Here is a 25,777-nt window from a genome sequence, read left to right as displayed (position 1 = left end):
GCTGTGGCCCAGGCACCAAAAGCATCTGTTACACCTGGAAAATGGTTCTCCTTCCCCAGTCCTACCGGGCAGCTCTCAACAGGAAGATACTGAGTCTGGCTTGTTTGTTTTTATTTATTTATTTGAGGGTGAGGCAGGGTGGGGCAGAGGGAGAGGGAGAAGCAGGCTGCCTGCTGAGCAAGGAGCTCGATCCCAGGACCCTGGGATCATGACCTGAGTCGAAGGCAGATGCTCAACCCACTGAGCTACCCGGGTGCCCCATAGCCTGGCTTGTCTGTTAATTAAATGCCATTTTGATCTCCCTTCCTTGCTGATAGCCTCCTTTAATTGCTTGCTCTGTTCCTGGGTTGGGCTCACTCGGACGCAGCATGCTTTTCAGGTATGTTGACAGAAAGCAGGGTGTCTATAGGTAATTGTGATAATAAGGAGACCATCATTCTGGAAGTGGAAGTCTTTCATGTAATTCATTCTGGGGCAGAATCGTCTTTCTTCCCCTTTCAACCACAGGCATCTCTCTGTCTGTTGTGGAGGTCTGAAAGTACCTCAAGCTGCTTTAAGAATCTTTTAGGACCCAATGTTGCCCATGCGTGCTCTCCTCTAACAAAATTCCCCAAAGGGGCTCGTTTTCTGGTTTCATCTTGGAGGCAAAAATCAGCTGTTAAAGCCAACCTCTCTGTTGAGGGTGGGAGGGCAAGAGGGATAGGAGAGTCCTGATAATGATAGCTTTCTAAAATGGGTTTTGTAAGTAAAATATCCTATGACTTCCTGGGGAATCACTCCTCTTGTTTTATTCATTGTGTTGGGGAACACCTGGCACTTTGGAGTTCTTCATCAATTGTTACACTTTCCTTTTACCAAGAAATTACAATTTCTTTGTGTGTGTATGTGTTTTTAAGATTTTACTTATTTATTTGAGAGAGAGAGAGAGAAGGAGAGAGAGAGAGCATGGGCAGGGGGAGGGGCAGAGGAAGAGGGAGAAGAAGATTCCTCACTGAGGAGGGAGCCTGTTGCAGATCTCAGTCCCAGGACCCTGGGATCATGACCTGAGCTGATGGCAGATGCTTAACTGATGGAGCCACGGAAGCACCCAAGAATTTACAATTTCTGTTGTGTTGTTGATACACTTTTTTATTTTTCAGGGGTTTAAGGTTATTATGATTTCAAATTTTATAGATCTTCCTCCACTTACATTGGAGTTACAACTGGACAAGCCCATAGTAAGTAGAAAATACTGTCAGTCAGAAATACATTTAATACACCTAACCTCCCAAACTTCATAGCTCAGCCTAGCCTACCTTACATGTGTTCAGGATATTTACATTACCCTCCAGTTACGCAAAATCATCTAACATAAAGCCCTTTTTAGAAGTTGACAATCTCATTTAATTTGTTGAATACTGTACTGACAATGAAAAATGTATTTTGGAGTAGAATAGTTATACAAATATCTATTGTTTACCCTCATGGTCATGTGGCTGACTTTGGGGTGTGTCTCGCTGCACCTGCCCACCATCACGAGAAAGGATTGACCACTGCTAGCCTGGGAAAAGATCCAAATTCACAATTCGAAGTACGATTTTTACAGAATATGTATTTCCTTTGCACCTAGTAAAGTTGAAATGTCATTAAGTTGAGCCACAAGTCAGGGACCATTTGTATATTCAAATTATATATATGTTACATATATAATATATGATTTCAAATTACATATATATTTATAACATATATAATTCAATTGTATATACTATATAATTCAAATATATACGTTTCAAATCCATATATAATTTTAATAGGGTATTCAAAAGGGGTTACATATAACAGGTGGCTGTTCAATCTGTCTTTTGAACTAAAATGTTATTTTATTGTTTAATGGTATACTCCATACTGTTTATTATTATGATGATATTAAAAATAGTAAGAAGGATATCTATGCACTGATAGGATAAGATAATTATGAAAAAAAAAAAAAAACTGTCAGGGCACCTGGGTGGCTCAGTTGATTAAGTGACTGCCTTTCACTCAGGTCATGATCTTGGGTTCCTAGGATTGAGCCCCATGTCAGGCTCCCTTCTCAGTGGGAAGTTTGCTTCTCCCTCACCCTCTGGCTCTCTCCCTCCCACTTGTATGTGTTATGTTTATGTATGTGCTCTCTCCCTCTCTCAAATAAATAAATAAAAGCTTTAAAAAAAGAAAAAAATCTGTCAATCAAAGTAGTTGCAGAATAGTAGGTTTGTAATAAAGAGTAGCAATCTCTCTCTTTCTTACTCCTACTCCTCTTCCTTGTCTCCTCCTCTCCCTCTCCTTTGGTTTAGGAAAGGTCTAGAGAAAGCACACACAATATTTAATAATGTAGTGGTGAACGGAATTTTCCCTCACACCCCCTGCTGCACCATTCATACGTTGAAACCTTAGTCTTTAATGTGATGATACGTGAAGTGGGGACCTTTGGGAAGTGATTAGGGTTAGAGAAGGTCATGAAGATGGGGTCCTCATGCTGGGATAAGTGCCCTTATAACAAGAGTCACCAGAGGGCTTGCTTGGTCACTCTCACTGGGCCATGTGAGGACACAGTGAAAAGATGGCCAGGAAGAGTGCTCTCCCCAGAACCCAGCCACGCAGCACCTTAATCTTGGACTTTTAGCCTCCAGAATTGTGGAAAGAACAAAGAGGAGACGTAAGTCCCAGCCCTCTGGATACTGTTCAGTGTTCTGCAGTAACAGAAACTTGGGGGGGGGGAATAGTTAGGAAGGTGGGGAGCTGAAGTCTGGGAAACCGTTTGTCTCAGGTTGCTGGGACTAGACCTTTGGAAAATCCTGGTTCAAGGTTCAAATGAGCGAGAGATACAGGCAAGTGTGCGGCGACTGGCGCCCTCCCGTGGTGAGACACATGCAATGACAGACCCATGGAGTTGGGGACAAGAAATGCTCTGGCTACCTTTCCTGGTGTCACATCCACTTCTGCCCACTCCCTGGCTGTCCCCGATCTAGTGAGCAGAGTTAAACCACATTAAAAAGCTGTATCTGTGAGTGTTTTGGCACTCTCCTCTCCTCGTGTTTCTAATGCTTTTTTCCCAGTGGCCGAGTCCATGCACGTGTGTAGGTAAGGGGATACAGAGGGACTCGTGCCTGACGGAAGATAGGCAGAATTTTGTCCTGTGCTCCTGGAACAAGCATCTGAAGGTTCTGTAACACACCTCTTCTTCTTCTCCCACACAGAAGCTAAGTTCAGCTGGGGAGACTGGAAAATCCACTTTGGTCTTGAGGTCTCCTTAGTGAATGGACAAGATGGCTTCCACCAGACAGTCTTAAATAGGGAGTAACTGAGCTGGAAGAATTATTATTATTATTACTGATGTCATTTACACTTAGTTACTCTTTCTTCATTCTTGATCCCCTGCTAAATACTATCTAGTATTGAAATGCCATCATAACCCCCCCCCCCCCAAAAGACTGGGAATTTGATAACCTGTGGGAAGGAATGAGACTATTGTTTAAACATCCCAAGGTTTACATGTGTTAATATAAATCTGATAATAATACTTGATCTGCATTTCAGATATTCCCAAGAATGCTTGGGAAAAAAGAAAACTAATTTATATTCTATGTGCTAATTACTCCAGAAGTGAATGGTAGGTTGAACTGACATGGGTGTTCTATTATTTTGGTATGAATATTAAAAAATAAAAAACAAACCCATATTGGTTCCTTTTACATGTCTCACAAAAATTCAGGGATTGAAACAGGACTTTTATTGATTGATTGATGTACACCTACTTGTAAAACATTTGACGTAGTTCTTTGCCATCTTGATCTTGGGAGATCATGGTTCTGCTTGGCAGAATCTCAAAACGTGTTCCTGGAACAAATACTCAAATATGTTCTAAGTCTACAACAGTCAAAAGCAATTCTTCAATTCAAATCCTAAATATTTGGCCTGTTTCTTGGTAGCAAAACTGTCTACACTTCCATTTCCCTTTGTATCATCAATGCAAGAGTATTGCAACAGCATAAAATGCTGACAACAGAGCTCTTACAATTTTTTTCGGCCTTGCTTCTCAATTTTTCAGTGGAAACACTTAGACTGTCAAAAATAATTACTATAATGTTGTTATCTGATATGGAAAGTCTAACAAATACTGTTTTCTGATTTAGATGCAGTAATTCATGAGGCTCTGGGATCAGCAAGGAATTCCTGTCCTTTCTATTCTTGACAACATTTCTGCTTCCCCTGGCTTAGTTGAGATTAATCCCATCTCTTCCTACACAATTGGTCTCAAAGCTCACCTTCCTGTGGGCAGTCTAGTCTGAGAAACTCTTCCCTGTTTTCCTCTCTTCTACCTTAAACAATCCTCTGTTAATATTTACACTGTGCATAGGGTGCCTGGGTGGCTCAGTCAGTTGGGCATCTGACTCTTGATTTAGGCTCAGGTCATGATCTTGGGGTCCTGGGATCAAGCCCCAGGTCAGGTTCTATGCTCAGAGGGGAGTCTGCTTGAAGATTCTCTCTCTCCCTCTCCTCACTTGTGCTCTCTCTCTCTCTCAAAAATAAATAAATCTTTAAAAGAATATTTACATGTTGCATTTGTGTTGTGTCAATGGGAAACTATTAAAGTTTTTTAGAAGGGAAGATGTATGGTATGATTTACAGTTGAGAAATACCATTCTTGCTATAGGATAGGGTATATGTCCAAGGGGGTTGAGTCTTGTCAATGAACTGGGGCATCGGTAATGAGGGAACAAGGAGGAGATGCCAGAGGGGTGGTTTAGAAATAATCAAAAACAGTTGATAATGATTTAGTCTAAAATGACAACGAGGTTTTGAACCTAAGATACTGGGAAGATGGGGCAGCATTAAGCCAGATGTGCTATAAAAGGAGAGGAGCAGACCTGTAGGAGATGTCTGTATAGAGGATAGACACACCTGATGAGTCCTATTGTAGATGTCTATAGAGAGAGAGGACATCTACATGGGATTTTTTTTTGCCTTTTATTTTTTTTTTAATTTTTAAAAAATTTTAAATTTTTTATTAACATATAATGTATTACCAGCTACATGGGATGTTTTATAGACACCCATAAGTTGGAAATTTCAGTGTAGCGTTTGGGAGAGGAGATGGAACTGGAGACATAGTGTGGTAGGTGTTTCTGTGTGTGTGTGTGTGTGTGTGTGTGTGTGAAAGAGAGAGAGAGAGAGACAAATCTGTGTGAGGCCATGAAACCACAAGAAAAGTGCCTTAAGTAAAAATTAAAAAGGACCTTGGGCATTTTTACATTTAGAGGGTTGTGGATAAGGAAAGAAGGACATTGGGAAGGAAGTCTCAAACAAGTAGGAGCAGAATGTAGAGCTTACTTTAGAAACAGTGTTGTATTGAATTTATCCATACAATTAGATTTAACAGACCTTTATTGACCTACTAGAAAGACATACTGCTGAGCTCTAAAAACACAAAAGTGGTTTTTGCTCTTAATGAACTTCCAAAGGAAATGGAGAGATGGACACATATCAGGTGAGTCATCCAGAATGGCAATGTTCCACCAGTTTTGACCCCAAAAAATGCAATTTCAGACAGACCAACCTAATCTAATTAGACAAACACAATTAGAGTCTTGATGGAGTTTTTAACAATGTCATTTAACAAAACTCCATACACAGTTTTAAACAATGTCATTTCTGTACACAGAGAAAAGACTCAGATGGAAAGACATGTCCCAGAAGATCTAACACATACATATTTTCCTGAATGACTTTCTGAACAAAATTGCTTAGACCTTAGAACCTTGCGAAACGTCCTCTAACCTAAGGTTGACTTGCCTTATTGTTGCTGACAAGACTTACTTCTCATTTATGACCAGAGACAGGAGAGTTTTGGTTTCTCTGTTAATGATCCAACAACCATCCTGAGATCATCCTGTCATCCTGATCAGACCAGCTGGGTTCTATGCTCACCCTCCGTTGCAGCTGGGGAATTCCACGTGTTTCTAACACTCGGGGCCCATCCATGACTGGGAAAAGGCATCAAACCCACAGTGGTGAGCTGCCATCCAGTGGAGACCGGGAAGGCAACCAGCCATGTCACTTCGGAGCTGAAGGAGCAGGGTGAAGGTTCAGGTTTGGAAAGATTGCTTTGTTACATTGTAGTTGTAAATATCAGAGGTGTACATGGTTGAAGACAAACCAGTGAGGAGGGAATCGAAGGAATCCTGGCAAAAAAGATGAAGGCAGGGGTGATGGTGTGGTGGTGGGGGCAATGCAAATCAAGAGAAGGTGGGATGATGCAGCTTATGGTAAGGCAGAGCTATTGAACTTGGGGACCACCTTGAGGAGGAGAGTGAGAGAGATAAAATCAGGGTAGGAATGACTCACATTTCTTCCATGCTAGTTGGTAAAAATGGTGATGCTGTCACTGGAAGAGGAAGTGAAGGAGGAAGACATTTACATTTTGGTGGAAAGATAACAATGTATTTCCCCCCCTTGGACTTTTTCCCCACTTTGGTTGAGAAGATTGGGGGAATATAAAACTGTGAGATGGGTGAATGGTTTGGGATCTGGAAAAGGCTAGAAAGGGCCAACATCTTCCTGGAAAGACTGTGTGGTAAGAGAGGTGTGGGTGTGGATTGGACAATGAAGGGGAGAGGCAATGAAGTCATGGGGCGGGGGTTCCCATATGTGTACTGGGGAGAAGGGCATAGGTCCTAAGGACTCACTTTATAGTCACTCTCTGTGAAAGGACATTTCTAACACACATTCCATGGGGATATGGTGATATGTACATGAAGACACAGGTAAAATCCTTAGCAGAGTTCCCAGCATGTGATAAACACATGGGTAATGTTCTTAAAGGAGCAAGACCCAGAGGGATTTGTGTCCCAGGAGATCAGGGGATAGAGAACGTGTCAAAAATCTGGGACTTACTCTATGGAAGGAGGAAAAGGAGCCTCACTGGCTTTGGCAACGAGGAGAGCCTATTGCTCTGGGAAGATGCAGTTTTGAAGTTGTGGTGGGGATAGGATCTGGCTGCAGGTGGGCTGTACACCCTAAAAAAAGGTGAGGCCAAGGGAGCCAGCATGACCTTCAAGTACTAAGAGAGGGAAGAGGAGGAAGAGGGTAATATCTAGAGGGTCTGTAAGGTCATAAATTTTGTCCCTGGGTTGGTTTTGTTTTCATTTTAACACAGAAATAGGTCCATTCCTGGATCTCTTTGTGTGTTTCCAAGATATCCCTTTAACTCAAATTTTAGAAAGGATTATAGAAAATACTGATCATCCATTACTCAAGATGAAGGCCTTTTCTTCCTGCAGGTTTAAATAAGACAGGCTTGTTTGGATATAAAGACTATCCTTTTAATCAAGATAAATGACTTGTAACTGTTAGAAAAACCTTTTTTTCCCCTTCTAAATCACAGTCTGCTTAAGATCAACCTAATCAGACAAGACAAGGAAATTACACTGTATTTAGAAACATGGGCAAGAAGATAAAGATTTGACTGGGTGCAAATCTTTTTGAACAGATGCATTGCCAGTTAAAATGCACACACACACACACACACACACACACACACACACACATCATGATGCCCATACAACTCTATAGCCCACACCTCAATTTTTCAGTGAGTAAACTGAGGCCAATCCCTGCCCCCCGCCCCAGCCCCGTAATGATGTAGTTCGTCAGTAACAGGTGGGACCCAATGCTAGGTCTCGTGACTTGGTTCAGGTAACTGGTGTTTATTCCTGTTTCTCACCAGCAATCTGTGAACCCAGAATTCAGCTTTCCCTTCTATGCTCTATACATCCAGAGAGCACTGCACAGACATCTGTTATTAGGATATATTTATTATATGTTATTATGACATTATCTCTTCTATTGGAACCTGCAAGGTGAGGGCTACCTTTTATTCATTGCTGCTGCTAAAGATGTGTATCTCTGGCGCTCTCCACTGGCCAGGAGACTCATGTACTGAATACATGAATCAATGAATGGACAAATAAAGGAGCAATGTGATGGATATCAATTTCTCCTTACACAGATTCATGGCATGATTGGCAGGCTCTGATACTTGGGTACTTTCTGTACACTCATGATCCAAATAGACCTGCTCCAGAGCCCTTCCTCCAAAAGGAGGATTTCTATTACTGCAGTCTATTTGGAGTGTCTCATTACAGATGTCATGGGAACACATGTTTTTCTGGCAAGGATGGGTAATTTCTCTTGAAAATGAGATTATTTTCACTGATCTCAAAGCATCTGGGGTATCTCCACAATGTATTGTAACTTGGGTGTAATTTGTGGTTTTACTTTTCTTTTTTTTTTTTTTTTTTTTTTTTTGCTAGAAGTTCTGATTTCAAAAGACCACCCCAAATTAAAAGTAGAACATCCCAATTCAGCTCATAATTCAGCAGATAAATCATTGGGTGGAGGATCCACACTCTCTGTAGGTAGTCAACTACTCATCTTGGCAGATTCCTGGATGCCTTTTGCCTTAAGACAGTAATGACTTAGAGTCCCCAGATATGGCCCCTTAGAACTCCTTCCATTGGGGCATCTGGGTGGCTCAGTCAGTTAAACGGCTGCCTTTAGCTCAGGTCATGGTCCCACGGTCTTGGGATCAAGCCCCGCATCGAGTTTCTTGCTCAGCAGAGAATCTGCTTCTCCTCCCTCTGCTGTTCTTCCTGCTAGTGCTTTCTCACTCCCTTTCTCTGTCAAATAAATAAATAAAATATTTTTTTAAAAAAAAAACCTTCCATTGTTCAAATTAGAGGAAGTTGACCTTTTCCACAAGTGAATAGAATAAAAATTTCAAAGGATTCATCACCCTTTTGGCTGTTGACCATCTTCCTCCAATGTATGCCCAAACGTCAATGATAGCTCCATTATTCTCCACTCTTTCCTACTTGCTCCTCAACCTCCTTCAATCACTTCCCACCCCAGCACTACTTACATCCACAAGGTTTACCAAACTCCTATAATATAAGCTATGTTCTTGTTTCTTTCCCCAGGTTGACAACCAAACATGAGTTTCACACCAAAAAACCAGAAACAAGTGAAGAAAGTTACTCTTAAGCCATAAAGCCATTGGTAAGCAACTCAGGTATGGGCATGGTGAGTTCCCCACTTGAAAAGACACACAATGTCTAGACCTGGGGAGGGGAGATAGGAGAGAGAAACAGAGACTAAGGAGGCAGGAGAAGGTGACACAGACAATGTCACAGGAGCACTTGGCTTGCCCTCATTGCTTCCATGGAAGATGACCAAGACAAGCATAGAAAGGGAATCAAGACTTACTTGCAAAGATTTGAGCAGTGGTACTCTGTACTCAAGCAGTACTTTGCTGTACTGAACAGGTATGTATCAGTTTCACCTGCTAGGAAAAAAAAAAAAAAGCTCATCTCAAGTTAGCCGAAGCCAAAAGAAATTGCCATCAATTCATGTAACTGAAAAGTCCAAGAGTTAGTTAGTTCCATTTCAGGCATGGATGGATTGAGGTTTCAAGAAACAATATCATCATGCTCTGTCCCTTCTGCCCTCCTCATTTCTTGGCTCTGCTTTCATCTGTGTTGGCTTCATTCTCTTATAAACGATCTCCATGTAATGTGACATTTCCAGGTTTATCAGGTTCTTAAAGCTCATGCTTTCAGAAGGATTGATAACCTTTCAGACTTCCAGAATCAGTCTCTTCAAAAGGATTCGGGCTGACCACAGTTAGGTTGCAAGCATACCTTGGAACAGTATCTGTGTCTAAGGGAGTTGGATATACTTTGCTAACCTCAGCCATGTATCTATCACTGGGGCAGTGGACACTCATACCTTGATTGATAGTTCTACAAGAACTACATGATGTGGAGCAGAGCAGTTCCCAAAGGGACCAAAAAAAAACCCAGTAACAGTTGCACAAGTTAATTAACAGAACACAAATTAATTAGGTAGTTCTGAGGAAACTAAGGTAAACAAAAATGATAAATAAAGGGTATGATACAATAAAAATATCTTATATCAGTGGTAGTTACCCTTGACCTTCTAGATATCTCAAGTGAAGCTCCAACATGGAAGGAGAATTTGTCATGTGTGTCCTCATTTTCCTAGTGCCTGGGATGTAGTAGGTCTCTAATCACAGCTTCTTTGGAATGGAGTTTCAAGTGAAGTGAAATTTAAAATAGTAGGCAAGTGACTACTAAGTCACAAGAGCAAAGGTGGAAGGGTTTTCCCTATCAAGATTAGAATCATATTAGTGGGTCCTCTCCATTAGGCAGTTGTAGAGGCAGTGGACTCCCAGAGAAGAGGATGAAGGATGTAACCAATGGCATCCTACAACTGGATCTCCAAGGGAAAAAACAAAACCAAAAACAACAATCCTGATTTGTAGCAATTGCTAATTTCTATTGTGTAAATACTACCATTGTGGTTGATTTCAAGCCATCCACATGAGGCACTGAAGGCAGAGGTAGAAGGGCTTGCACACAGGTAGTTGTCGGGAGCCTGTATGAGTTGGCTTTAGCCCAGCACTGAATATAACCCAACCTTCTATGCTTTGTTGAAGATTCTTTAGTATGAATGCCTTGGAAGGGGTTGACCTATTGTATATAAAATCTGGGGTTTTCTGGGGGCAAGAGATGGAAATCTAAAACCGTTATCCCTGTATGTGAAATTAGTTAATCATAACAAAGTGACCCAAAGTGGTTTTGATAAGATGCTTAATCAGATAAGGGCCCCAAGCACTCCAAAGAGAAACTCCCCGTGAGGACAGCAGTTGTTTTAGTGACCTGGGCACAACATTGGCCCAAGGGTTTCTAAGAATTCCTGTGTCACCCACGGCTGAGGCTAGAAGCTACTCTGTACTCAGCCACCCAGGCAAGGGTGTCGTCCTTCAGAGAGAATAAGGTTAAGACCTTGAATGAAACTAAAAATATTATAGTCATGAAGCCCACTGTGTTCAGATTTCCAGAGAAAAAGACATCACCACGGCAATGGACAAACATGTATTCCATGGCAAGGTATGAGTTATAACAGTAACGCACACCAGGAGCGTAAGTAAGACCTAACTCCTCATGGAGTGTTTCAGTCAGGATATGCAACACTGTGCTGTGGTAACAAGCAGTACTGAGCTTTCCAGGGGCTTCATACAACATGCGTTATCTCTCACTCACTCTGCATGCCCATCGTGAAGACTCAGACTGATGGAGATTGCTTCTGGATGCCTGTTTCTGTCTTTGCAGGGGCAGAAAGGGATGTGCCAGGTGCCCACATTGGATCTTAAATGAGGCATCACTTCTTCTCTGTTGTCCTTGACTAAAGCAGATCCCAAGTGGGCAAGATTGTGTAATCCTGGCATGTGCCCAGAAGATAGAGCTGACCAACAGCACTAAGAAATTGATTAAAAGAAGTTGATTGAAATTTCTAATGATTTTCTCTCTTTTAACCTTTGGAAGACAGAACCAGGCTTGTTTGGTGTCTGAGTAAGCCCCCAGAATCTTGAGCAGTTCAGCTGGGGGAATGCCTAAAGGAGATACTGGACCTGGTTCATAGGGGAAGCCTCTAGCCATGGAATGAGCTATTATACATATAATGCAGAATATAAAGAGAAGTAGCAGTTTGGGTATGTCAAAGGTAAAATAAATCAAATCAGGCACATGCTGAATGCAGGAGTAAATGAGTAGATACATGAATGGGACTTCATTCGAATGGAATTATACATCTCTTCTATAAACACCTGTTGTGACTTTTCTTGGATATTTTCCCCTGCAGCTCCCATACCTTTCATTCAATCACATTATTAGGGGCACCTGGTTGGCCCAGTGAGATGAGCAACTGACTCTTGATTTCAGCTCAGGTCATGATCTCAGGGTCCTGGGACTGACCCCCCCCTCCCACATCGGGTTCCCTGCTCTGCAGGGAGTCTGCTTGAGATTCTCTCTTTCCCTCTCCCTTTGCCCCTTGCCACTGCACAGTCATGCTTTCTCCCTAAAAATAAATAAATAAATCTCAATTGCATGATTACTGTAGGTGAGAATAATCATTTACCCTCCTAGCTTGATAAGAAGTCACCATAATCAGGTTACTCCTCTCCCATTACATTTCATACAGGGAATTGAAAGATTTATGTTTTTTAATAACTGGGAGCCAAATGCTGAATGGGGATGCAATAAAGTTAGAAAGACTTAGATTTTATCCCACAGCACAGAAGTTTACAAAAGATCACAAAACTCTTTTGTCCTAATTCGCTGAATTGTTCTTAAAGACATCCAAAAGCAACGCATTCTTTCTGAAATGTAACAAACGAAACAGTAAAATACAGTGAAAATCTCTGTCCTACCACACTTAGGCCCCCTCTCTGGGGTAGTGTCTTTCACGCTGTGGGTTTAACCATTTCCATGCCATCAAAAGCAACGTACTGGATCCCAGTCAGGAGTGTTTAAGGAAAGTGACATGGGATCTGATAGCAATTCTGAATGTGGTAAGGATGAGTATTCTTCTTTGAGAACTTATTTCCAAGTGTGGATGTATTGTTTCCTCATCTATGAAATGAGGGTTATAATAGTGTCTACTTTATGGGTTGTTGATTGGATTAAATGAACTGTTTTATGTAAGATGCTTAGAACAGCAGCTGGTACCTTGCAAGCACAATATAGACTTGTCATCATCACCATCATCATCCTCATGAGGGTACATTTTTTCTAAGGGAAAAGTGGAGAAAGGCATTTTGTTTGCATTTGGGTTTGTCTGTAGCTATTCACCAGTGAGCCGGATTTTCTTTTCATATGTTTGTTGACCCTTTGCATATTTCCTTGGATAAATTTCCTGCTTCTTATTCCATGCCCATTTGTCTGTTAGTTATTTGATTCACAAAAAATTATATTGTCTTTCTTTATACAACAGGGATACAAACTCCTGACTCTAACATTAGCAAATATTTTTCCCACAATCTGTCACAGGCCTCTGGACTCTATTTATGGTGTCCTTTTGTCATTTTGACATTGCTGGGTTTTGAAATAAAATTTATTATTTTTTTTAAATGGCTTTGGAATTCCTTTCTTGCTTAATAAGAACTTCCACACCCAATGGCTAGATAAATATTCTCCTAAATTTTCTCCTAATAATCATTCTTCCTCAAATTTTTTACATTAGTTCTTTAATCTAGCTGAAGTTTATTTTTGTCTATGGCCTGAAGTAAGGGGCTATCATTATTTTATTCCAGATGAATAGCCAATTATTCCAGTCTCATTTATAAAATAAACCATTCTTTCATGACTGAATTTAAATACCACCATTATCATATATTAAGTTCCTATATATACTTGGATTTATTTCTGGACTTTTATATACTGATCTCCTCTGTCTTTTGCCAATACCATATTACTTTGATCGCACCAGTTCATAGTCTCTTAGTCTACATTTTTTCTACAATATTTTAACAATTCTTACACATTTATTTTTCAGTATAAAACTTAAAGTCACTTCACCATTTTCATTAAAGAACCCTTTATGATTTTATGGGAAGCTAAATTTATTTCTATTGAGAAAGATAGACTTTTTTATGATGTTTTCCATCCACTTATTTAGATATTTTATTTTTTTAATTGTGTTCTTCACATAGATGTCTTTTGCTACCTTGATTCTTTAGAAATTTAAAGTCTCTGATGTGACCATTAATGGAATTTTTAAAACCCTCTTTTCATTACAAATAACCCTTGCTAGTATAAAGACAATTTTTGCATTTTTGTGTACTTATTAAACTTAAAAAAAAAATCCCTTGCCCTTTAATCGCCATAGTTTCAAAGAATATTACTATATTTTCTTGGGTGTTCTATGTGTTAAAAAAGAAAGAGTTCCCATCTTTCCTAGGAATGTGACCTTAACTAGTAAGTCTGGAATCACCTGATTAGCGTTAGTGAGGTAATCTGTCTGATACACCCCATCCTTCCCTCACAGGAAGGTGAACTTGCCTGAAACAATCTGCTGTTTCCTTGTTCTTCCCACTTTCTGCTTCTGAAAACCTTCCATTTTGTTCCTCAGAGCTCCCTTCTGTCTGCTAGATGGAATGCTGCCCGATTCGTAAATCACAGAATAAAGCTAATTTGATCTTCAAATTTACTCAGTTGAATTTTTTTTTAAACAGAGGCATGTGGTTACATAATCTATAAATAAAGATAATTTTCTCTTTTAATTTCCAAATTTATACCACCCATTTTCTTTTCTTTTATTATTGCATTAGCTAGAATCGCCAAAACAACAGATGTTTGAAGGCACCCCCATTTTCTTTCTTCCTTTAATGAGATTGCTTACTATTTTATATTTAATGTTTGATTTTAGGCTTTGATAATAGTCTTTATAATGCTCAGGGCATTTCTGTTTATTTCAGCAATAGTTGTGATTGGTGATATTTATCAAATAACTTTCACAGCCTATATATCTAATTTGTTGTGACAATTAATTTATGGATAAATGTTTTAATATCGATCCATCTTCCATTTCTGGAACAAATGACTACTTTGAATGCAAAGAGGGAAAATGGTAAAAGAAAAAGAAGAAAAAAACTGTGTATGAATGTGTGTAGAGAGCAAAAAAAGGTAGCTATCAAAACACAACTAGCAAGTGTGGTATGATCACTGATATTTGGACTTACAGGGAGAAAAAAGAAAGAAGGGAAAAGAGATCTCTAAGAATGTAAAACAAACAAAACAAAAACCAGATCTTATTTTCAGATAGGTCTAATTCCTTTTTTGGCAAGGTACCAAGGGGCGTTTGCCTCCTGATTTCTGAGTATAGGAGAAAACTATTTTCTATCTGCTGGATCCAGGTTTGGGCACAATATTTGTGTAAAACTGTTGCAGAGGGGATGTTGACTATGGTCTTCCTAGTATTTGGAAACGGCTACAGATATTATTTTTTTTTTGTTTTTAAGACATATTTATTTACTTGAGGTAGATAGCAAGAGCGAGAGAGAGAGCATAAGCAGGGGGAACAGCAGGTAGAAGGAAAAGCAGGCTCCCCACTGAGCAGGGAGCCCGAGGTGGGACTTGATCCCAGGACTCCGGGATCATGACCTGAGCTGAAGGCAGACAGTTAACTGACTAAGCCACCTGGGCACCCTTATCATTTCTATACTTCTTACCAAATTAGTGAATTGTTTCTTCCAGTGCCCATATTTAATTACATGTTATATATTTAATTATATAACTCTTAGTAAAGAGTTATTTCTAGATCCCAAATAGCTCTCAAAACTGACCTTATCTCTTTCCCCAGAGCCAACACTCTAGGTCAGGGCTCATAATTTCCCACTTGGAAGGGAAGAATACCAAGCCCCAAAGGCAAAGATCCAAGAGAATGAGCTTGACAGATGGTCACTATAGAGCTTGACATGACAAAACGGAACTAGGGGAGGAGGCAAATGGAGAGACCATTAATCCTGACTGAATGTTAGAATCATAGGGATGGATAGCCCAGACCCCAGCCCAGATAATCTCACCAAACCAGTCCAGGGTAGGACCTACACATTATATTTTTATAAGCGCCTCAGCCCTGGGGCCATTTTAATGCACAGGCTGAGTTGATAGTATTTGAGCAGTGGTGCTGGAAGAGTGGGTGCTGGACAACCTTGGAAACTTGTCACACAAATTCTGGGTCCCACCCAGACCTACTGAATCTGAGGGTTGGCCCAGCAATCTGCCTTGTAGTCAAGCCACCAGGCAACTCTGATGCTGGTGAGAACCACTCCCAGAGAGAGTCAAAGAGCAGCTGGAGAACCACATCCTTAATGGATCCCAGGCTCCAGTTCTGAGATAACATTCTGACTGCCACAGAATGGCCAAGAATGATGTGCATCCAAGAAAAGGCATTGACTTTGTTTGATGAAGCGATCAGAGGTATCCCAAAGCAGTTTCGGTGCAGAGGTCCTCCAGGAGGAGGGAGTCATGATTCCCAGATTTGAGGGGGAGGAGATGACAAGGAAGAGGTTGAAGTGGGTCTGGCCTGTTTGCTGCAGACCTGGGACCACGGAAGGTGGAAGAAAACCAGAGTTGAACCTAGAAGCAGCAATCAAGTTCATGCAAAGAGAATTTTTGTTTGTTATCTTTTTGGGAAAACAGTAGGTTTGGTCATGGAGAAATTTCTGCACAGAGAGAAAGGTTGGTTTTGGAAATTAAAAAAAAAAAAAAAAAGGACAATTCCTGATTTTCTAGGTCAAGAGATGCCCTCTCAAATTCAAGGTTAGTTTGGATAAACCAGTAGTCCATTTGCATCTGATTTTTGCATTGACCTTTAACAGCAAAAGAATAAACTTGAAAGGAAGAGAAATCAGAAGTGTTTCAGATGGCTTTGTGTCCCTAAGTTTAATGGCACCTTCCGAGGTGCACCACGTGGGCCCTTTGAGGATGCCACTGAGAAAGGGCCCCTTTATTCCTCTGGGGCTCCTGCTCTCTCTTGGGCTGCATCGGACCACACCCTTCTCCTTGCAAGTCCAACTCCTGCCCACCCAACCCCCTCCACGGCCGCCCACCCAACCCCCTCCACGGCCACCCTCGACTCCCACTGGCCTCACATCTGATCAGCAACTGAGCAACCTTTATTACCCTTGCTGTTTAAAGCCAGTTTTCAGTTTGATACTTTTTTCCACTCGTGAATGTTTAAAGAGGATGCAGCTTTGCCCAGCTTTTTGCCATCTTGCCTCCTCCTCCCTCAACACTCCTCCCTCCTCCCCTTTATTTATGAGGCTCTCAGTCGTAGACCTTATGTTGATGCTTGTCCATGTTTGGTTCCAGCACATTTTCTTTGTTCCCAGATTAACCTTCCAGCTACCTCTGTCATTACCCCCGGGGGCACACCTGGGGGTCCTGTTTTTAGGACTTCTACTGTAAATCTCTGACACAACCTGCTTCCTGCACTGGAAATCTCACAACAAAGAGGTCTCCTCAATTAGCATAATTACTATAGTTCCCGCATGCATAATTGTCCCGCCCCAGAACATTAATTTACCATTCATGCTCTGCAGGATTGTAAGACCCCGGACCAAATGTGATCCGGAGTCGGGCTTCCTTTGCCTGGTCTGGTGTCCCCGGGAGTGTTCATGTCCCTGTTAGGCGGATCGGGGCTGGGAAACCCTGGAGGATTTGGGTGGCAGGTTAGAAAGAATAATGTGTTGACAGTTAGTCAACGATTTATAACACGAGCCTGCACTCTTAGAAAAATTACACCTTGGCTTGAAAGAAAGAGATGTGTGTTTCGATGACTGGTTTTATTGTTAATTATTTTGTTTTCACTATCTGCTGTGTAAATAGTGCCCCAACAGGGACCCTATATCCTCTTGGGGTAGAGTCAGTTTGTAATAGCAATGATGTCTAGGTTTCTCCTATTTCTAAAGGGCATTACCACTGCAGAGTCCTTTCAAAGAGATCATCCCTCTTTAGAAACATTATATTCTATTAAGGAATCACAATCTTTGTTCTAATTTACAAGCGTGAAAGGATCACATTGCCTCACTTATCAGGATGCTGGGTGTCCTTCACTAAGAAGCACAGCAACGCACCCGAAAGCAAAGAAAATGAAGTTTCACTTGATAACGTGTACATACTGGTGGATTATTAGCCTGGTTGGCTATTATTTATAAAATTTTTGCTCTTTTTAAAGCCGGTCCTTCCATTCCGGCATAGCTCAGATCATGTTAAAAAGAAAAAAACAAGCTCACATACATGGATTAGCTGTAGACTGGCACTGATCTGTAAATTGGTTCCTAACACTACGATTAATGGTGGCATCGAATTTCTAAAGTTCTTTCTGAAATATTCATATTTCTTTACTGTGTGTGCTTTCTTCTGTTGCAAGTAACAAAAAGACCAAATTTGCAGAAGTCACGAGAAAGAGAGAGCGAGAGAGAGACTTTATTGGCATAAACATTTCTTCGTCCAGAGGTGGTTTTAGCTTCATGCATGGTTAGCTTCAAGGCAGAGGTGCTGTTAGCTTGATGTATGGTTTGATCAGCTGGTTCAAATGATGTGTTCAGGACTTGATTTCTCTCCTTTCTTGGTTTTTGGCTTTGGCAGGGTTTGTTTTTGGTTTTTTTTTTTTTTTTTCCCCCTCAGGTGGGCTCTTTCCTCCCAGCGGCAGGACCGCCTCAGAAGTTCTCACATATGAGGCAAAGCAGAAGAGAAGCACAGTGGGCAGGAGCAAGGGATAGATGATTCTGGATTCCAATCATCCTAACTGGGGGATGTTACACAAGGTACTCTCATCCGAGAGCCTCAGTGGCCTCCTATGTGAAAAGGGCTCTTCTGGTGGCTGTGAGGGTTAAACCAGATAATCTAGGGAATGTGTTTGCAGGCTCCTGGCACCTTGTACCCTTTGTGAGCTGTTGATGCTGTTTCTCTCCTTTCTATCTCAACTCTAGGAGAAAAGAGGGTCTGTCTCTCCCCCAAAAGTTACAACAAAGAAAATTCCATTCTGCGATGCTCCCATTGTGACAGTGATGGGTTCACAGGTGGACAAGTTACCCAGCTGCTGCAATCAGAGTGAACCTTGGCACTTCTGCTCCAACCACAGCAACAAAAACTGTCCTGCATTCTTTTGACGGTGACTCAGGCTGAGTTGAGCATGGCTGCAGCTCTTTTACTCCAATGAGAGAACCCAGACCGAGGAGGAAATTGTCAAAGGGGAGGGCCAACTAGAGAAAAAGTCATCAAAAAGGAACCAGAGCTCTATGAATATGATCAGCTTCTGGATCAAACCATACCTGAAGGTCATCTACCACTGCATTCAATACCCACTGTGTGGGTTTTCTGCCACTTGTAACCTCAGGATCCTTACCAATATAAGAAACCTATATAATTTCTTAACAAAAAACATAAAAATCAAACTAAAACAGCCTTTTAGGGGTCAAATCCTTTAATATTATTTAATTAATTAATCAAATCCTTCAATATTATTGATTAATTAATCATTTAATACTGGAGCTTGTTAGTATTAATAAAAGTAGAAAAGACATTCTTTTGGAACATATAGCTGTTCTTTAAATTGAATACATTTGACTTTTTAAAAAAAGATTTCATTTATTTATTTGACAGACAGAAATCACAAGAAGGCAGAGAGGCAGGCAGAGAGAGAGAGAGGGAAGCAGGCTCCCTGCTGAGCAGAGCCCAATGCGGGGCTCAATCCCAGGACTCTGGGATCATGACCCGAGCCGAAGGCAGAGGCTTTAACCCACTGAGCCCCCCAGGTGCCCCTACATTTGACTTTTTGAAAAACTTACTTTCGAAGTTGTTGCAAACTGAAAAAAAAAAAAAAACATATTTTGTGAATTTCACTGGCTCATGGATTCGATTTTAGGGACCAATCAGATGATATACATACCACATATACTTGTCACAGGGCAAGGCACATGTAGCAGGTGCCATGGATGAGAGCTACCTATATTTTCAAGAGACATGGTATGATCGTGCTACGGACTTCATGCAGGGGATAGGAGGAATAAGTTACTCTTACCTTTGTATTCCCAAAGAACCTAGCACATAACAGACATTTAATATTTGTTGAATGAGGGGCACCTGGGTGCCTCAGTTGGTCAATCATCCAACTCTTGATTTGGGCTCAGGTCATGATCTCGGGGTCCTGAGATGGAGCCCCATGCTGGGCTCTGTGCTCAGCAGGGAGTCTGCTTGCCTCTCTCCCTCTGCTCTTCCTTCCACTCTCTCTCTCAAATAAATAAATAAAATCTAAAAAAAAATTGTTGAATGAATGAATGACTTTCAATTGAGGTTAATAGAAAGTCTACAGAAATATGAAAAGACAACAAATAGGAAGGAAGGTGGTGGCAGTAGGGCATGGGTGTTTTCTGGAATCCTGGGGCAGAAAACAGAGCCCACAAAGCTTTCCGAGGACATACCATCCCTCCCATCTTATCTCCAGTTCCTCTCTTTCCTGCAAATCTATTACTGCTCAATTAATTCTAGGTTACCAACAGCCCTTCCAGATTTCCAGAATTCCCTCTTCTTCCTCTCCCAGACACATTGCCTTTCTTTTATCTCCGGGCAGTTGGCGAGATTCCCCCACCGCTGTGCCTTTGCACATGCCGTTCTTTCCACTTGGAATGTTCATTGCTCTGTTCTTTGTCTGGTTATTTGTACTCATCTTTCAGACATTCAGCTGAATTCCTGATATCCCTGACTAAGGCAGGCACTTCTTCAAAACTCTCCTCCAGCACCAAGTTCTCTACTTTGGAGATCTTTATTATTGTTGCCCTCTTACATTTTGACGAATTAGTGAATGTCTGTCTTCCTTACACACCGTGAGAATCAGGAGGGCAGGAGTGGTTTCTTCTTTTATCCCCAGTGCCTTGTGTGGTGCACAGCTCAGAAAAAATGTTCAGTGCATAGCTGTTGAACGGTTGAATGGGCATAGTATTAATAGCGCAGGAGTCGAGTTTACATGAGGAGGAGACCTGCTGTTCCAGCATGGTCAGAGGAGCTGCAGAAACCACAAATTTCAAAACCTCCCCTCTAAGGGCTTCTATTCCAAGATGAAAAAATTTGCCAGTTAGTGACCATCATGAGTGGCCAGCTTTGCAAATCCCACTCCCCAAAACAGAGGGGTGTCCACAGGGTGCCTTACGTTGGAGCACTGCCCCTGGGGACATCATGTGCTTCTCCGAGGGCATTTTGGGTCCTGGCAACTTGGACAAGAAACAACAACAACAACAACAAAATGTTATCTTTTCAGCATTCTCAGCATATGGGCCATAAAGCACATTGGCCTTTAACGTTAATCTTATTCGAGACCCTATATTCAAGAGACTTTTATTTATGCAAATTTTATTTGGGGGTGAATCGATCTTTTTGCTTCATCTCTCCTCCCGCCTCAAATGCGTCCCTTACATAGCATCTTATTATAAATCCACCATATTCCAGCTTAGGCTACCTCATCCTGAATATTCCCACCACAGCAGGTTTTGGGTTTTTCCCTTTAAACCCGACAAGATGGTGTCATCACAGGAAGCGTATCTCAGCCTCTTAACCTCCCCATCAAGAGAGCGCTTCACTCTAAAGCGCATCCAATTTTAAACCAGTCGAGATTGGAGATTTCCGTAATACTTGGCGTTCTTTCGCTTCCCAGTCTCTTTTGAATCGCAATTTTTTTTTTTTTTCTTTCAAGAGTCAGTATTCTTATCAAAAGCAACTGAGAAGGCAGAGGAATAATAACACTAATAAATTCTATCTTCCATACGAGGACCGTTGCCACGGCCCTTGCTAGGGACTTGTATGAGGATTAAGGAGAATCAAATGGGGGTCAACTAAAAAGGGAAATTTTCCCTGGGACCAGACAATGTTAACAAGGAAGGCTACACTGACAGGACCATTTGCTGGAGGACTCAGGAAGAGTGGCGAGCTTTGCAGACTGTTTCTAACCCCTCCATTTCATTTCCCTGCAAATATTGAATACGCTGCTACACTGTATTTCTTGGCCCCTACCCACTACCCATCAATCACTTATTTAGTCGAAACATTTTCCCCCCATGCAATGCAATGACATTTCTTCTTCACCAGATTAGCCATTCATGGACTACATTAGCACAAATGAGTTGTTACAATAGCTGTAAATGTTGCATCGGCAGCGTCTTGACCCTGTGTTTGGTATGGTCTTGTCACGCTTGGTGCTGCATTTACATGGCCTTGTACAATCTCCTCTGGTCCATCTGTGTCCCTCCCATCGGAATACCGGGCTCTCTCTGTCTGCAGACCCACAATGAGCCGGAGGGGGATAGAACAATGTGTTTCAGCTCTTTCTGACTTCAGGGCTGTGATTGTTGGGCTCCGGGGAATTTCTTGTTTTTATCTGCTTTCTTCTCCCAAAGGGGCACTTGGGGAGTCATCTTCTTGGTTCTGAATTAGAAATTAGTGACCTTTACCGGTAATGGCAAAGAGACTCATTCTTTACATGCGTTACCCATTCAAGAAGTGTTTGGAAACAGATCGGTATCACCGGCACATAATTTTGATACAAGTGCTTGTCCCTGACTTAGTTTTTATATATAACATAGGCTCATGCTTCTCTGTGGTTCTTCAAGTTGAGAGGTCCATGGGTAATCTGTGTGTCGAGCTACTTTAGTGAATGGCAGTGAGTTGGTTCATCATTGTTCTGTTTGCAGAAAAAAAGGGTGCCTTTTTAAAAATAAATAAATAAATAAATTAATTAATTAATAAATAAAGTTCTCTCATCGTTTATTAGCTATTGTAATAAACACTGTACCCCAGAAATTGAGTTTGGATCCCCTGAGACTCTGATGACATATCCTTATACAATCATATTGATAGTTTTTTTTTTTCCCCCAGATTTTTAAGTTCAATGATACTCATGGCAGATTAGAACCAGACCGTCCAGGGATCTGGAGGGAGACAAACCCTGAGAGACTCCTTATCTCACAAAACAAACCAAGGGTTGCCTGAGGGAAGGGAGGAGGGAGAGGATGGTTGGGTGATGGACACTGGGGAGGGTATGTGCTATGGTGAGTACTGGGAAGTGTGTAAACCTGGGGATTCACAGGCCTGTACCCTTGGGGCTAATAATACCTTATATGTTAATAAAAAAAAAATAATTAAAAAAAAAAAAACTAGACCATCCAGTGTGATAACCTCTGGCCACATGTAACTATGAATTATGACTGATCCCAAGTTATGGGTTTGTGCTGTAAGTGTACAAAGCACCCTGAATTCGAAAATCGAGTACAGAAAAATTAAACTATTTTAATAATAACTCGTGGTTTACAAGTCGAAATGGTAATAGTTCGGATGTATTGTATTAAGTAAAATGCACTATTAAAATGAATTTCACCTGTTTCTTTTCAGTGTTTTGACTGTGGCTGCTAGAAACTTACAAATGACATCAGCACTTGTGGGGATGAGCCCTGGGTATTATGTGTAAGTGATGAATCACGAAATTCTGCATCAGAAACCAATTTTACCATGTACGTTGACTAATTAGAATTTAAATAAAAACCTGGGAAAAAATGACATCGGTTGTATTTGTGGCTCACATTCTATTTCTATTGGACAGAACTTCCTTAGAGATTGACCCAGATGTGTTCCACTTATCCGTTCACGGGACAGTGCTGATCCAAGTTTGAGAACACAGCTCTGCAAAATCGGAAGCTATAATTTACACGGCAAATTTGACTCAGGTCAGTAGATTTATAGAGGACACATTCAAATTGGTTCATATAAAGCCTGTCAAATCCATCCTTCCAACAGCACACTTATGCCTGTGTTGAACACTAGTACTCATGGGGGGCATGTAGGACTCGGGATGAGGGGCACTTCTTTGTTTCCATTTTCTCATGATAACTGGTTCATACCTATGGACCCTTATAGATGCATACAAAGAACAGGAATGTGCTAAGCCACTGTTAGTGTGAGACACATTCTCTGGTTTCTTTCTGGCCAGTGATCAGACAACTAAATAATAATAATTATAAAGTTGCAGTGTTATACCTCAAGTTCTGATTCCCTGGTGTCATCGCTTCCTGCCAAAATTCCTTGCATCCATTTCCCTAGCTCTGTCTCTAAGGCTGGGCACCCTGTGCTGGCTGTGTCAGGAGATCAATTCTGGAAGCCTCCGTGGCTGGCTCCATGGCCAACCTTCACATTTACCCAGGGATCTAACAGTCACACCTTGAACCTTTAATCTTTTAAAATCCAGTTGGTCCAATCACTTCCTGGGAAAAATACAGGCCAACTGTAACTGGTAGATAAGGAACCCTCACAACTCACAAGCACCTTGAGTGGAACAGAGTGAGCCAGGAATAAATCCTGGGGCTCCAAAGCCCCTTCTTCTTCTTCTTCTTCTTTTTAAAGATTTTATTTATTTATTTGAGAGAGAGAGAATGGGAGTGAGTGAGCATGAGAGGGGGAAGGTCAGAGGGAGAAGCAGACTCCCTACTGAGCAGGAAGCCTGATGTGGGATTCGATCCCAGGACTCCGGAATCATGACCTGGGCTGAAGGCAGTCTCGCAACCAACAGAGCCACCCAGGGGCCCTCCAAAGCCCCTTCTATAACATGTTGTAAGATGAGGCTTTGTCGGAGATGAGGAGGCCACTGTGGGAGAGGCATAGTTGAGGCTAAACCAAAGTAGACAGAAGACTTGGTGTGTTTGGTCTTTGGTTGCTTCTAGTTTCTCTCTTGATGAAACAAAACAAAATCTTAATTAACCAACCCTCTATGGAATAAATAGAACTATGACTTATTGTTCACCATCAATATGACAGATTTTATGAACAGCAGTGTTCCCTTTCCTGCCACAGTTTCGGATGGTGACAGTTTTTCTTCCCTCTGGAAACTCAGAATATTTTAAGAAATTGAGAGGCAAATTGTAAGTGGAAAAGAGGAGGGTAGAGTCACCCCTCTGCACGGTTATGGTAAAAGGATGAGATTCTGATGAGCAAGGGGGTCAAAACTCTCTTTAACAGATGACTCAATTGCTACCAAAAGCCATTTTGGTCTGACTTGAAACACTTTGAGGATGAGGTTGCAGAAGAGCTTCATTGAGGCCGGCTGGCATCCTGGGGTGTTGTGGGGCAAGATCCGCTCATTGGCAGGGTGACCATCCACCCCTCTTTCCCGAGAACCACTCTTCAGAGAGGCAGACTTTTGTAGCTTCTTTTTCTAAGCATGGCTTCCCACAGACACATTTTATCTGAAGAAGGAGGAAATTTGATATGAAAGCCTTTGAGAAAAAAAAAATAAATAGGGAAAATCAATGGTATCATTTTCACAGAATCTCTTTTCCAAACATAGTGTTGTAAGAAGAATGGCAGTTAGAGCCCTTCCTCCCAGGGACCTCCCACATTTGGGTTTCCTCCCCTGCGTTGAGTGCAGGAGCTCAGCTAAAAAGAAGACAAAGGCAGTTCTAAGGTCCTTCCATTTAGGGCTACAGGGCAGAGCTGGACGGGGCATTGGGGATCATCAGATCCAATATTCTCTTTGCACTTGAGGCTTCTGAGGGAAACAGAGGCAAAGAGACTTTCCTGAGCCTTATGCCTCAGGATTTCAGGCATCTTTCTCTCAGCCAAAGTTCATTAGGATGAGAAATCAAGCTATACTCTCATATGATGCACTTGATGAGGTGGTGAATAATTTCACACTCAGCAAGCATACTTTTTCTCCTTGTGCTAGAATCTTTGTATTTAGGGAGACTTTAAGCTGAGTCACTCCGTGAAGAAGACCTGGACTTTGATGTTAGAAGTCCCTTTGCTTTGGGCAGACCACCTTGCTCCTCTCTCTCCATTCTCTTCTTGATGCTCCTTTTAGTCTACTTTTGTGCCTTTCTCCAAGTCATGACCATTGCCTGGAACACATCCTTCCTTTCCCCCCACCCATAGGGGGTTAGTGTTTCCCTTCATGAGTTGACTTTCCATCCTTTCCTTGAGAAAACCACTTCTCTATTCCATCCTTTTGCCTAATTACTCTTGGATCTCATATGTCCTAATCACTCACCATGGTTTACAGAGCACCATCTTCTTACCAGACTGTTCTGTGCTCTGGTGAGGTAGCAATGAGCAGATCCAGGTCCCTGTCCTCAGGGAGCTTATGATCTGGTAGAGAGCATGACCATGGGGCACTTGATGTTATGATGCTTTGCAGAAACTCACCTTTCATGGTCTGTGTTCTCTCTTACTAGATGGGACTCTTCAGAGGGCTGGGACCATCAGCGTATATATGGTGTCTAATATTTAACAAGTGGTAACCACTCAGCACAAGATGATCTCTGACTTCATAGGTATGTCTTTTTTGCTCATAGGGAAGTTCA

The 25,777-nt window shown here is 41.6% G+C and overlaps 1 long non-coding RNA gene across 1 annotated transcript; it reads left to right on the top strand.

Annotated features, from left to right (window-relative positions):
• The first annotated feature begins 22,849 nt into the window (after positions 1–22,849).
• Positions 22,850–25,695, top strand: LOC309851063. Its single transcript, XR_014304615.1, has 3 exons — positions 22,850–22,939; positions 23,029–23,152; positions 25,649–25,695. It is a non-coding gene; the product is annotated as an uncharacterized lncRNA (long non-coding RNA).
• Positions 25,696–25,777: the final 82 nt, after the last annotated feature.

Source organism: Mustela nivalis (assembly GCF_964662115.1).
Source record: "Mustela nivalis genome assembly, chromosome: 17".
Taxonomy (NCBI): domain Eukaryota; kingdom Metazoa; phylum Chordata; class Mammalia; order Carnivora; family Mustelidae; genus Mustela; species Mustela nivalis.
The sequence above is the reverse complement of the archived record's forward strand: the minus strand, read 5'-3'. Positions and strand labels throughout refer to the sequence as shown.